Here is a 15,871-nt window from a genome sequence, read left to right as displayed (position 1 = left end):
GGCACATGCTCTAGGAACTGGGGTTCAGGTCACAGAGTAAAGCAAGGGCTACTCCAGTCTGCCACAAAGAACCTGGCAGAATTATTATACAAAGTATATACAGGAGTAATATGTTGTTAAGAACAAGAATCTGGATGTGTGTGTGTACGGGGTGGGGGGAGCATATGTGTTATCTCAGAACTTGGGAGGCTGAGGCAGGAGGAGCAAAAGTTCAAGGCCAGTTGGATGCATGGTGACTCTGAGGCCAGCTTGGATCACAGAGTGAGACTTTGTCTCAGACAAAAAAGTAAAAAGCTAAAGAACACAAAGTACACACACACATACACGGACACAGACACACACACATGGACATATACACACATGGACACACACGTGGACACTAACACAGGCACACACATGGACACACACACAGAGACACATGGAAAAATTATAAATCACAATAGCAAAGGTGGACAAATTTTTAACTTTTATACAAAGCCAGTAGTTGCTAAAGAGTATGTCCTGAAAAAAACATTAAGGAAGGAAATGTGTACATTGTAAAACTTATACAGGATATACCATGCTGTCACAAATAACTGGTCATATTAGTGATACATTTAAGTGGTAAAAATAAACTAAACAACAGCTTTTTTTATATACATATAATATATGTATATATAATAAATATATATATTTAAGAATTTTTATTACTTATTTGCTAAGAAAAAGAGGGACTGAAGATGTAGCTCATTTGGTAGAGTGCTGGCTTAGCATGCACAGAATCCTGGCTTCCATCCCCACCATTGCATAGACCTGGTGTGATGGCACTGTCTACTGTCTCAGTACACATGGGGAGGAGCAGGAGGGTCAGAAGGTCACCGTCGTCCTCTGCTACAGAGTGAGTATGAAGCCTGGGCTACATGATATCCTGCTTCAAAACAAAAAAGAGAGAAAGAGAGAGAGAGAGAAGAGAGAGAGAGAGAGAGAGAGAGAGAGAGAAAGAGAGAGAGGCCAGTTGTTAGTTCAGTCAGCAAATTGCCTGCTGCAAAAAACCCGAGGACCTGAGTTCAGAACCCGGGTACCCATGTAACAAGACGAATGACAACTGTAACCCTAACTAGTGGGTAGAGGCAGGCATTTGATGGCCAGCCAGCCTAGCCAAATGGCAGGCACTAGGTTCAGTGAAGGACCCTGCATCAGAAAATAATATGTAAGATGGATTAGATGACTCAATGCAAGGGAAGGTGCTTCCTGCCAAGCCCAATGACCCAAGTTCAATCCCCAAGACTTACATGGTAGAAAGAGGAAATCCACTCCCACAAGCTGTCCTATGATGTCCACATATTCATATGCACACAGACAGATACGTACATACATACACACATACACAAAACAAAAACATTTTAAAAATAAGGCAGAGGGCGAGAGAGCAACACATCTGATGCCAGTCTTTGACCTCCACATATACATACATACACACACACGAACATATGAACACACACACACCCACGAACACTGTTAGGACACAAGGGCTCTAACTGCAGTATTCTTTGCCTTCTCCAAATGCCGTGGGAGTACACGCATCCCTGGCATGCTCCACACGCAGCTGTTGCCCCTCCACTGGACTTCACTGGGCTGCATCCTCAGAGGTAAGCCTCCATGTTGGTGTAGCTATCTGTCTTCCCAGTGATTTGGGAATATGGATGGGCTAACAAAAGGAGATGACTAGAACTGGCAATTGAGGTTGAGCAGGGGGAGAAAGAAATAGCAACGTGGGCTGAGAGCGGAGCGTATGGGAAAGCCATCAAAGGGTGAAAAATACATGCCGGAGTCAGAACACTGGGACAAGGGGCGAGCGGGGCTTGCACGTACCAGAAGGCTTCGCATGCCTCGCTGAGGAGCTTGGGTTTTATTTTTAAGCAGTGGGAAGCCACTCAAGGGAATGACAAGATAAGGCTTGTATTTTAGATCAGCGTGCTGACAGGAGACTGGCCGGAGCTTGGGAGATGTTTGGATGGCTGGGGCAGGGAGAGCGATGGGGAGGCTGTTTGGTTCAGTGTCTCAGACAAGACCCCATTAGTATTTGTCCTGAAGCCAAAGCAACAGGCATGAAGAGGAGCAGGACGGTGGCAGGGTTCTGGGAAGTGTCAGGAAACCTGAGACCCAGGACCCAGCGACTGACTTATGCAGACGGAAAGAGAAGGGAGTCCAGGCTCGCCCCTGGATACTTGAGAGCTAGCCCACACCTATAACCCCAGCACTCAGTAGCCACAGCCGGCTCAGGAGTTAACGGCAACATTGAGGGACACAGAGAAGCTGAGCCAACCTGACTACACAAAACCCTTCCTTAAAAAAGAAAAAAAAATAAGAGTTATGATAAGCTAATAACCAGCACTAATTGCTCATTGGTCCCAAAATCTATTTCATAAAGGATGTTTACGTTTACCTCCAAGAAGGTCATAAATAATTTTTTTAAATTTATTTATTTATTAAGGATTTCTGTCTCCTCCCCGCCACCGCCTCCCGTTTCCCTCCCCCTCCCCCGATCAAGTCCCCCTCCCTCATCAGCTTGAAGAGCAATCAGGGTTCCCTGACCTGTGGGAAGTCCAAGGACCACCCACCTCCATCCAGGTCTAGTAAGGTGAGCATCCAAACTGCCTAGGCTCCCCCAAAGCCAGTACGTGCAGTAGGATCAAAAACCCATTGCCATTGTTCTTGAGTTCTCAGTAGTCCTCATTGTCCGCTATGTTCCGCAAGTCCGGTTTTATCCCATGCTTTTTCAGACCCAGTCCAGCTGGCCTTGGTGAGTTCCCGATAGAACATCCCCATTGTCTCAGTGTGTGGGTGTATGAGTTCCTTGCTCGTGCTCCCTCTCCTTCTGCTCCTGATTTGGACCTTGAGATTTCTGTCCGGTGCTCCAATGTGGGTCTCTGTCTCTGTCTCCTTTCATCACCTAATGAAGGTTAATATTCAGGAGGATGCCTATATGTTTGTCTTTGGATTCACCTTCTTATTTAGCTTCTCTAGGATCGCGAATTATAAGCTCAATGTCCTTTATTTATGGCTAGAAACCAAATATGAGTGAGTACATCCCATGTTCCTCTTTTTGGGTCTGGCTTACCTCACTCAGGATAGTGTTTTCTATTTCCATCCATTTGCATGCAAAATTCAAGAAGTCCTTGTTTTTTACTGCTGAGTAGTACTCTAATATGTATATATTCCATACTTTCTTCATTCATTCTTCCATTGAAGGGCATCTAGGTTGTTTCCAGGTTCTGGCTATTACAAACAATGCTGCCATGAACATAGTTGAGCATATACTTTTGTTGTATGATAGGGCGTCTCTTGGGTATGTTCCCAAGAGTGGTATTGCTGGATCCAGGGGTAGGTTGATCCCGGATTTCCTGAGAAACCGCCACACTGCTTTCCAGAGTGGTTGCACAAGTTTGCATTCCGACCAGCAATGGATGAGTGTACTCCTTTCTCCACTGGAACATGCTACCTTTCTCTACCTCTCATTGGCATACACTTGATGGATGGAGACTCTTTGTTCATTGTTAAAACCTGTTGCAAATGGAAGAGAATTCTTTCCTATTTAAGACATCTTCGATGCCACCCAAATGTCCTGTCACTGTTCAAATCTGGGTTCACCAAGTCTTTCATTACTTTCAAAACTACTTTTTAGATTTATTTTTATGTGTGTGCGTGTGCATGCGTGTGTGCATATGTGTGTGTGTGTGTGCCATATATGCACAGGTTGAGATCAGAAGAGGGCATTGGAGCCTCTGCAGCTGTGTATACATGCACTTGTGAGCCTTATGACAGGGACCAAGGGTCAGAAACTATGCCATCTGGAAGGGCAGAAGGCACTCAACCTGTGAGCCATCTCTTTCTGTGATGAACTTACATGCACGCATTTCAGATGTCATCCTTGGGAGAAAGGATCAGGGCACCAAAGCAGACAACCAGCACACGTGTGAGAGGCGGGGTCATTCAGTCACTAGTCTCACAGCTGGCAAGAGGGACCTGAGTTCCACCCCGAGAAGCCGTGTGAAGAAAAGCACAGACTCGTAGTCCAAGTAGGAGAGGAGGAGACAGGCAAAACCCTGGGACTCACTGGCCAGCTAGCCTCATAAAATTGCTGAACTCCAGGTCAAGCAAGATACCCCGGCTCAGCAAAGTAAGGTGGACAATACCCAGGGAAACACCTGAGTGTGACATCTGGTCTCCACATGTATCGTCACCTCCATCACTAACACCATCACAACCTCCACCACCGCCACCTCCATCACCACCACCACCATCACCACCACCATCACCACCACCACCCCTCCACCACCATCACCACCTCCACCACTGCCACCTCCATCACCACCATCACCATCACCATCATCACCACCACCATCACCACCTCCACCACCACCACCACCACCACCACCACCACCACCACCACCACCACCACAACAGCACCCCCATCACCACCAACCCTATCACCACCATCACCACCACCACCATCACCACCACCATCACCCCCTCCACCACCATCACCACCACCACCATTACCACCACCACCATCACCACCACCACCCCCACCACCAGCACCCCCATCACACCACCACCACCCCCACAAAAAAAAACCATGCCACTGTTTTAAGTTTTGTTTTTCCTGAAATAATGGGACTCAGTCTCTGAGGTCAGACAAACTGAACGGTGTCAGTGAAACACTCTAGAGAACAAGAGAACTCCTAAGTCACAAGCAGCATGCACGCACACTGTAATCATCCCCAAACCCTGGAGCTGACGCTGGAATTATCCGTGAAATGGGCCAAAATTTAAGTGTTTGGACTCTCCGTGCAGTGATCATCTTAACACATCACTCGACAAACAAGCCCCAGTTGCCAAGGTTTATGAGTCAGTCATGAGGCAATTGTTGAAACCTTTCCCAGGATCTCAGCATCCTTGAGTGTTACCATACGAGAGACTAGGACTTCAGAGAAATGGCAACACTGGGGAGTAATTTCATGAAAATATGAAAGTTTCTGTCACCTAAACGCTAAAATAGTATCTTCAATTTTTTTCCACTCCTAAGATATGCTAATGATTAGTGCTAATGAGTTTTTCTTTTAATTCCTGAATTTTTATAAATACCCAAGACATGGGTTTCGATATCTGTTGATGATTATTATTGAGTGTTGGATCTTTTCCCTGTGTATGGATGGTGAGCGCTTTAACATACGAATTTGAAGATGATGGAAGCCATTTCGTATTTCACAGACTGGAAGTAAGCAGAGCCCAGCAGAGCTTAGCTTCTTCTACAGTTCAAGCTTTACACTGGGACCTTTCATGTCTATGTAATTGGCTCATCTTACATCCACTGTCATTTCGAGAGGCTTCTTCATTTTCTCTTGCTGCGCAACAAGAAGCTTACCACAACCTTTGCAAGCTCAAACACTGCCTACGTATTTGCTTATGACTCGGTAGCATCAAACCCTGAGCCTGCGGTGGAGGGTTCTCTGCTCAGGGCTTTATGTAGCAAAAACCAAGGGGTTTGCCTTAGGTCCTTTCCTCAGCAGAATCTAGTGGTTGGAGAGATGAGGTTTGACAGCTAGCATGATGGCTTATCACATGAAGGCGTTTGTCACCAAACCTGACTACCTAAACTTGATCCCTGAGATCTGTATTGTGGAAGGTATATTTCTGACCTTCGCATGCGGGCTGTGCCATGCTCAAAGACAAATGTCTACACACACACACACACACACACACACACACACACACACACACACGTGTACACATGCGTGCAAAGATGTCATCTAAAATGTCTGTAAAAGAAATGAGGCCTGGACTAGGCATGCGGTACATTTTGTTATCCTAGCAATTGAGAAACTGAGGTAAGAGGATCAGGGTCTGGGGGCCAGCCTAGTTTACAGTGTGAGTTCAGATGTGTATCAGGAAAACTGGCTGGGGTGTAACTCAGTGTGCTTACCTAATGTGTACAAAAATCTCGGTTTCATCCCAGCACCCTATAAAGCCAACTATAGTAGTGCCTACCTGTAATACCAGAACTAAGGGAGTGAGGGAGACAGGACAGGCTAAAAATCAGGGTCATTCTGGCCTCCATAGTGAATCTGAGGTCAAGCCAGCCCGAGATGTGAGAGGGGCCTGGCCAGGGGTTCTGGTCTCCTTTCCTTTGTTGACATTCGTCCTGGCCTCATATAACTTCCTACATTTCTTGTCAGAGCCCCCTCTACTTTGCAGGCAGCAATGGCAGTTACCACTTTGGTTCAGTATTCCTCCTACTTCATGTCTCTCAGGGAAGGTCAGTCCCTTTACAGGTTCACCTAATTGGACAGGCTAGCTAGAATGCCCTCAGCATCTTAATGTCAACTCATTTAGATCATATTTGCATCTGCAAAATGACTTCATAATGGTACCTGGATTAGTGCTTGACAGAATGACTGAGAGACGTATGGATACCAGAGGACAGGACTGTTGGGACCACCCTTGAACATCTTTGCCGTAGACCCACAGATCTCCGGGTACCAGGGAGGTTGTGTTCTCGTACAGACCGAAGAAGACTTGCTTCCAAGCTCACAAAGAATGTTAACAGGTTCCAAGTCGGGAGGTGGTGGCTCTGCCTTTAATTCCAGCACTCAGGAGGCAGAGATAGGAGAATCTTTATGAGTTCGAGGTCAGCCTGGTCTACAAGAGCTAGTTCCAGGACAGGCTCCAAAACTACACAGAAACCCTGTCTCAAAAAACCAAAGAATGTTTTCAGGATCCATTGCTTTTTTGCTTTTTTTAAAAATGATTTTTATTGAGCTCTACCTTTTTCTCTGCGCCCCTCCCTTCCTCTCCCCTCCCCTTCAACCCTCTCCCAAGGTCCCCATGCTCCCATTTTACTCAGGAGATTTTATCTTTTTCTACTTCCCATGTAGATTAGACAGGATCCATTTCTTTCTGGCTATGCAGTTGAAGGCATTGCCTTGTGTTAGCTGAAAGATGGGAAACTCCCATCCATTCCTGCTAAGTAGATGTTCCCAGAGTAGTTGCTTCACTGTGAAGGCCAGCAAGAAAATCCTCCAAATCCAGCATCTGCTAAGACTGGATCTTTTACCTGGTGTTGTCTAATTGCAAGAGTTCTGCAGGGTCAGGGGAAGTCACATTTTCATCTCATGCACAAAAAGCAGAGTTTCTAACAGTGGCTGAAGGTCATGTTATGATGTGTCTGCCACAATAGCTCTATGCTTAGTATTATGGAAGAATTGAAAAATTAAGTATTTTCTTTTAAGAGTTCAGGGGCCAGGCAGTATTGGTGGCACACACTTTTAATCCCATCCCTTGGGAGGCAGAGGCAGGTGGATCTCTGTGAGTTCCAGGCTAGGCCGATCTACAGGGCAAGTTCCAGGACTGTCAGAGCTATTACACAGAGAAACCCGATCTCAAAACACCAAAAACCACCACCGCCACCACCAACAACAAAAGAGTTCAGGGACTAGAACATTTGCCTGGAGGTAACATCAGGGGTACAATTTGGGCAGGAGAGTCCACCAAAATGTCACTCAGTGGTTAAGACAGCGTTCCTCAAATCCCGGAGCAGATTCATCTGAGGCTGAACCCTAACTGTGTCCTGCATCCACTGCAACTTAACTTTCCCTAGCCTCGTTTCCTTCTTCATGAAATGCATGATTGTGCTGGAGTGAATGGCCTCATGGGAACCAGAGCTAGGCGTACCCTTAGGCCTTATTTCTACCACTGTTTGTTTCCTTCCTGATGAATGCGATATCGATTATCCACCTATTTATTTAATCTATTGTTAAACTTACGTGTCTTTTTGTAATTTTCTTTTCATGATATATTTTCTCTAACAGCTGAGATGTAAATTGATATCACCTTCCCTGGAAGCCAGATATGCGCATACACCTGTGGTATCACCATTGGGAACGTCCGGTTTTGGTAACATCTATCCTCGTGGAGTTTGAAACGGCCCATCCATGAGAGGATTTGGCAGGGCCTAAACCTGTGAGGATTTGGAGTAGCCTATTCGTAGGAGGTGTGGCCTATTCATAGGAGGCGTGGCTATATCCTCTCCATGCTCTTGGTGGGGCAGTGAGTGCAGTTTTTCCATGCTCTCTCATCATTATGCCAATTACACTTTTCAAACACTTAATTTCCCATCTGCTAATAGGACTCTTGAGGAAAGCGAATGTTAATTAGGTCTCCTGTGACACATTTTAATTATATGTCTCATTCTGTAGCTGAGGTTCAATGGTAGACTACAGTAGGGGGTAATCAACAGCAGTTTGTAACCACATGGTCTGTATTTATGTCTGCGGTGGCAGAAGAAAGACTTTGGGAATTGTCCCAGTCTGTATGTTGGAAGGAAGGTGACTCAAATTTACTGAATTAAATTACCAATTCTCTGTTTCGTTCTACTCCAACGGTATGGGAGAAAAATGAGAAAAGCTTCATTTCCTATTCCGGGGTTTCAAAGTTGCTAGGGCAACAAAGGCTTATATGTATTAGACAGGCATAATCTAATATGGCATAAGAGGGCTTCAAAATTAGTTGTCTATTAGTTATCTAAGAGATATGAAAGTCCACAACATCTCTTTTTATGATGCTAATTTAGTCCGTGTGTGTGCAAGTGAGGCCAGTTATTGTGGGAGTCAATTCTCCTTCCACCGTGTGGGTCCAGAAAATGAACTCAGGTCATCAGACTTGGTACCAAGGGCCCTTACCCAGGGAACTATCTTACTATCTTGCCAGATTGAAATATGAGAATTCAAGGAAGGAAGGACTGATGGGGAAGGGCTTCCTATAATGGCCCCAGGTGGTGTTGTGTTAGTAGTATGGCCTGGAGAAGCGAGTGATGGAGAAACACTCAGTCTTGGATAATAGTTTGAACGTGGGTTTGCTTTACACGGATCCTTGTATGTTTACAAGACAGAAAGGGGCACACAATGAAGGTTGTTTACTAGCGAGGATGAGCGCATTGGACACTCTAATTGTTGTGAGGTACCCTGGGCTTCAGTTCTCTAGAAGATCTTGGGGACACAGAGATTGCACTGTCTACATAACACATACGGAAAGCAATGACACATGAGGCGTGGTTATATCATGAAAAATCTGTTTATCCAGTCTCTAATTTTCTAGTTTTTTTTTCTGTTTAACAAAAATATTGAGCTGGTTGGTTCTGTCGCATGCCTTTAATCCCAGCATTTGAGAGGCAGAGGCAAGTGGATCTCTGTGAGTTCAAGGCCAGCCTGGTCTACAAGAGCTAGTTCCAGGATAAGCTCCAAAGCTACACAGAAAAACCCTATCTTGAACCCCCCCTCCAAATAAATAAATAAACAAACCTTTTACAACTCTCAAAAAGGCGTAGCTAGCTTAACATGTAGTTGCAATAAACATAGAGGCAATGATATAGAACATAAATTTCCCATTATTTTGAGAATGACACACAGTGTAGAATATTTCATCTTGTCTTTGAAGTGAGTCTGTTCTGAGGCACTCTGATACCAAGTTTCTTTTGATTTCTACAACAGATCTGTGAGGAGAAATCACGGTTTACACACGGCTCCATTCTATTTGAATAACCTATCTGCAAAGTCACTTTTCCCTATACGGGATGGAAGAAAGCATCTTAAGTGGCTATCTATAACTGGCATTATATCATATGGGGCAATATTATTAGTTGGAAAAGTCAGTAATCGAGGGCTGTAATTCATTCATTTATGACCTTACCATTTTGCAGCATTCTTAATACCATTTTTTTATAAGCTATTGCGAGCGAGGTGAAATCTAGTTAGACATTCTTGAGAGTAGGAGTCGGTTTCTCACAGCTATAAATTCTTTGTCTAGTAAACAATTTCATCTTGTGAGCATAAAATAGGGAACTACACTTCTCTTCAGCTGTTTAGTCCATCGTGAATGTGTTTCCTGTATAACTGAAGAAAGAACCATGCTCATAAATTCTCCCCGAGCCCCTGGAAGCCATCACAGACACTGCCTACCAGGAATCCATCCTGTACATAGCCCTGGGATCATATTGATTGTGACATTAAATAAATGGCCTTGATCTTCTTTTTTTAAACACTCAAGGCTACAAGTAATGCAATTTCAAGGAAACAGAGGGAAAGAGGCATGGGGGAAGGAGGGAAGCCAGGCTTACTTCCCAATGCATCAGCCAATGGGCTCGCTGTCTTTGGACTCTGTAGTCTCCTGTCAGACTGGAGAAAAAGGTGAAGCCATTTTCACATTCACTTCTAATCTAGCTAGACTGCTGAACTAGAGGGCTTCTTGGTTTGTTGTTGAAGGTTGTACACCACCCAGAGAAGCCTACAGGGCAAGAATGTCTGTAGAGAGGATGCGAGCAGGCCTGCTTTTCGTCCTGCCCAGCTCCCGCCTGGCTAGCTTAGCCCTGGAATAACAACACACAAACTGTATTCATTTAAACACTGCCTGGCCCATTATATCTAGCCCCTTCTTGGCTAACTGTCATATCTTGATTAACCCATTTCTAATAGTCTGTGTAGCACCACGAGGTGGTGGCTTACTGGGGAAGATTCAGCATGTCTGACCTGGCGTCTGGCTCCACGGCGTTTGGATCCCTGCCTTCTTCCTCCCAGCATTCTGTTCTGTTTACTCCGCCTACCTAATTTTCTGTCCCATCGAAGGGCCAAGACAGTTTCTTTATTAACCAATGAAAGTAACACATAGACAGATGACCCTCCTCCATCAAATGTCGAAATCCAGCTCAGACTCGATTTGCCAATGTGTATGTCAGCCTGAGCCTACATCTTAGTGAAGGCATTTGGGGTTAGTTGCCTTTCTGCTATTGAGACAAGTGCCTGGGATGATGAAATTATGACATGAAAAGTTCTGTCCTGGCTCACAGTTCTGGAGGTTTCAGTCTTTGAACTCTGTTGTTTGGAGCCTATGTTTGCACATCATGATAGAACAGAACCAGCCATCTTTGGAACAGAAAGGGCCAGTGGAAAGGAAAAAGACTGGATCCTGCTATGTAACACTGCCAATCTGGAAGTACGCTTTCCAAAGCACATGGCATTGTGTCATTCCCACTAAGGCTACATGGACCAACGACACTCTCGCAGGCTTCCAGAGCCAGAGCATTAGATGCACCCATAGAATCCTAAACTGCTATGATAAATGTACCTGTGTTGACTCCTCTAGTTAAACGTGTGCCCCTCACTGCGTGAGAGCCATGCAAAGAGCCAAGAGAACGCTCAGTGTACACTGAAGACAGCCCTCACTCAGCTCCTTCAACGGGGAGGACGAGGAAGTGTTCCAGCTTCACAAAAGGCTATTGTAGGTGTCAGTTCTCCCCTTGCTGTCATGAAATGGAAAGAAATAGTTAGCTGCAAGACAAAACATGTCACCGGTCCTTTGCAGGAATCCTCATCACCTGTGAAACAGCTCTATTGTGTCACTCGCTAACACATTTTGTAATTCCGTAGCTGACATTTCTATTCAAGCTCACAAAGCTTTACTTTACAAAACTTCCCTGCCTTTCAAAATCTACTTTCCCTACCCTTTTGCAAAGCTCCAGGCAAATTCTACTTTATTGAAAACACATTTCCCTTTACCTTCCTGAACACTGTAATATCCCTGCACCCTGTCTGTTTGTCTGTCAAACAATAGTCACACAGTTGACTTGATGCAACCCATGGCCCAGGCTCCACTTGTGGGGATCAGAGCACCAGTGGTACAGTACCCCATATCTACTCGAGGGGAACAGAACACCAGTGGTACAGCACCCCAGATCCACTCGTGGGGATCAGAACACCAGTGGTACAGCACCCCAGATCCTCTCGTGGGGATCAGAACACCAGTGGTACAGCACCCCAGATCCACTCGTGGGGATCAGAACAGCAGTGGTGCAGCACCCCAGATCCACTCGTGAGGATCAGAACACCAGTGGTACAGCACCCCAGATCCACTCGTGGGGAACAGAACACCAGTGGTACAGCACCCTAGATCCACTAGTGAGGATCAGAACACCAGTGGTACAGCACCCCAGATCCTCTCGTGGGGATCAGAACACCAGTGGTGCAGCACCCCAGATCCACTCATGAGGATCAGAACACCAGTGGTACAGCACCCCAGATCCTCTCGTGGGGATCAGAACAGCAGTGGTGCAGCACCCCAGATCCTCTCGTGGGGATCAGAACACCAGTGGTACAGCACCCCAGATCCACTCATGAGGATCAGAACACCAGTGGTACAGCACCCCAGATCCTCTCGTGGGGATCAGAACACCAGTGGTACAGCACCCCAGATCCACTCGTGGGGATCAGAACACCAGTGGTATAGTGTGAGGAGGAGCAGCAGCAACAGGAAGAGGGATTGGAAAGGGTGTAACCTTGGCAACTGTGACAGCATCTGGATAATGTTGAGATGAGGAGACTGGCCACTTGGCATAGAAAAACCCACCATACTTCATTCTTCAGGACCCCATGGAAGAGGACTGCCATTAACAGGACCTGTGGACTGACACAGAATCCTAAATCCTCAGCGTCTTCAAATGATAGGCAGGGATATTAGCTAGGAGGTCAGAGTTCATCTAGTGTATATTCAGATACACTTTAGAGAACTGTTGTTGGACTATTTAGTTACTCATGACCTCTTGTTTATCCTGTCTGCAGATGCAGAGTGAGGAGTCATTTATAACCACCACCTTCACCCCCATCACCACCACCACCACCACCACCATCACCACCACTACCACCATTACCATCATCACCACCAATACCACATCACCACCAACAATAACACATCACCACCAACAATACCACATCACCACCACCAATACCACTATACAACCTCCACCCCCATTACCACAACCACCATCACTACCATCACCACCATCATCACTATCACCATACCACAACTACCACCTCCACCCCCCCACCATTACCACCATAACCACCATCACCATACCACAACTACCACCTCCACCCCCCCACCATTACCACCATAACCACCATCACCATACTATAACCACCACCTCCACCCCCCACCATCACCACCATAACCACCATCACCATACTATAACCACCACCTCCACCCCCCACCATCACCACCATAACCACCATCACCATACTATAACCACCACCTCCACCCCCCACCATCAGCACCATAACCACCATCACCATACTATAACCACCACCTCCACCCCCCACCATCACCACCATCACGACCATCACCACCACCACCATCATCAACAACACACCCAACACCATCACCACAAGCATCACATCTGTGCCAAAATTGCCTTTGCGCAAAGTTATTGTCCATTCAAGTTTACCGTATAATTATTTTACTCTCCATCTCCAAACTCCCCCTTTTCACGCATGTTAGGATTCATCGAGTGTGAAGATAGTGGGGATTAAATGTGTTTACTTGTATTGAGTAAGAGGCTGGAAACAAAACAGACCTAAGCATACAAACCACTCTCTTCAGCACAGGTGGCATTTGTCTCCCTGATCTCAGAAGGTCGAAGCAGGAGGAGCAGGAGTCCACGGCTACGGTACAAGTTTAAGGCCAGCCTGGGTTATAAGAGTCCCTGTCTCAAAAACAGCAACAACCAAAAACCCCAAGACGAAACAAATAAAAAGTCCAGCTCCTTAATCCGGTCTGTCTGGAATACACCCTTTGGTTTTCTTTGATGCTTTGTTCCTATTAGTTCTGCCCTTTAATTTCCTCGCTCCTTTGACCTTGTAAACTCAATCCTGCTTTTAATATTTAAATAAAACATTAACACTTTCCTATAGTGTTGCATGAAGTATGGTTTTAGTTTTGCTTCTGGATACAGGGACAGGCAAGGACTTTCTGTAAAGGATCCTAATACTTAGGGAAGAGTAGCAAGGCCTAAAACACGGAATGTATGACATGAAAAGCTTCAGTGCAGGAAGCAAACAGTTGCAGAGTGAAGAAACGGTTTACAGAAGGGGTTCAACCTTTGCTAGATATCTGACAGGAGATTAATATCTAGACTACAGAAAGAACCCCTCAAACCAGACACAAAATCATCCCCTCAAATAGCCCAATCAACAAATGGGTGAATAAAATGAGAGATGGTCAAAAGATAAAGTACAAATGACTAATAATCATAGAAAAATATTCGCCAGGCATGGGGTGACACACACCTTTAATCCCAGCACTCCAGAGATAGAAGCAGGTGGATCTCTGAGTTAGAGGCCAGCCTGGTCTACAGAGCAAGCTCCAGGACAGCCATGAGAACAGACAGAGAAGGAAATGTCTGATGTGTGGTGCTGAGGAGTGATTTGCAACACAATGCAGCGAGCAAAGGATCCCTGACTCCTGAGAACTACTGAAGAGCACCTGCCAGAGGCGGAAGTCTAGGTCAAACATAGGACACCCTCATTGAGCAACCCAGGGTGTCACCTGTACCCGTGACAGTCTCAGCAGCAGCACCAAGTTCCTGGGAGTGGATTTACAGGCAGGACTGAGACAGGCTTTCTTAGCTGGGATACCACGAGGTGATTAAACAGTATTGGACCATCAAGGTGGTGGAAACCAAGGAAAACAGAACCCGTCTGTGGTCCATGAAGCTGCAGTCAAGCTTACATTGTGTCTAAGGGAACCTGCATGATACCTTTATTTCTAGCTCTCCCCAAGTATTAGGGATCTTGGGATTTTACTGCTGAATTGGCTGCGGTGGAGCAGCAATCAGGACTATGGGTGAGAGTAGCACGATGCTGCCGCAATCGGCTAGGGAATGAGATGTAGCCTGCAAGATGGAGGAATCTTCACTGGCACCTTAAGGCTTTTGACGAGCAGAAGAATCTGGTCCTCTGAGATTGTGCTGAGTTCAGGAAGATCAAACATGCTAAACAGCCAGACCATGAAGAAAAACAGGTTTGGGGTCTGGTCTTGTTACATGGAGAGAACTTGGTATTCATGAATGTGGAGGGTCCTCCTCCTAAAAACACTGGCATTGCTCGTGTGCCACTTGCTGGCGCTGCAGGTGGCCCTGGGGTTTGGAGGGCAGATGGCAGGGGAGTACCAGCGAGTGGATGGATTAGCAGGCCCTGTCTGAGGAGCTGGAGGACCATCCCAGCAGGGAAGAAGCCTTGTGGCAGCTGCTGTCGTTGCTGTCACTGCCAGCGTTGCTGGAGCCCCCACCCAGTACCCACTGGGATATGGGACTCCACCTCCACATATAGGCAAAGCAACCCCACCTCCAGGAGTTAGGGCTCCTCCACTTGGCATGAGATCACCCATGGGCCACCCATTGACCTTTCCCCTGCCTGAAGGACACCTACAGGCGTGCCCCCTCTGGGAATGCGACTCCCTTCACCAGGAATTAGAGGCCTCCCTCCCCTAGGAGGTCTCACCAAGACTCTAAGATATGGCTGATAAATAGCAGCCTTCCATTTCCCTGCAAAGTGTCTTGGAAAACTGTGTAGCCTGAAAGTTTTTTGAGCCTTCTTACTGCATTAATTATAGCTAATAAATACATAGAACAATTGAAAAATAGGCAAAACAGAGAAAGCCAGTCTTAGAAACAAAAAAAAAAAAAGAAAGAAAGAAAGGAAAAGAAGTATTCCAAATTCGTAGGCATCAGAGAAGTCAAAACTCCCTTTAGAAGCTAGGAGGTGGAGGAAGGAGGAACAGAGTTCAAGGTTTTCCTCAGTGATGCAGTGTTAGTGTTAATCCCAACTATGGGAGGAGAAAGACCACTGACTGAAATCATCATGGCCAAATTAATTAAAGCAGGCAATTAATTAAAGTAAGTTTTTTCATTTGTGCACATGTATGAGCTGCCTTCCCCTAAGGGGGACAACAAGCCGCGTGTTTCACTCCCTGAAACATATTTGCTTGACCCATGTGCACTGGTGCACAG

The 15,871-nt window shown here is 46.0% G+C and overlaps 2 pseudogenes; both read left to right on the top strand.

Moving 5' to 3' along the window:
- The first annotated feature begins 14,298 nt into the window (after nucleotides 1-14,298).
- On the top strand, nucleotides 14,299-14,512 carry LOC121436853 (annotated as a pseudogene).
- A 231-nt stretch (nucleotides 14,513-14,743) lies between these two features.
- LOC121436837 lies at nucleotides 14,744-15,384 on the top strand (annotated as a pseudogene).
- The last annotated feature ends 487 nt before the right edge of the window (nucleotides 15,385-15,871 follow it).

This window comes from Microtus oregoni, unplaced genomic scaffold, assembly GCF_018167655.1.
Source record: "Microtus oregoni isolate MIOR12 unplaced genomic scaffold, Mior012 000002F_ref0000024, whole genome shotgun sequence".
Lineage (NCBI taxonomy): Eukaryota > Metazoa > Chordata > Mammalia > Rodentia > Cricetidae > Microtus > Microtus oregoni.
The sequence above is the reverse complement of the archived record's forward strand: the minus strand, read 5'-3'. Positions and strand labels throughout refer to the sequence as shown.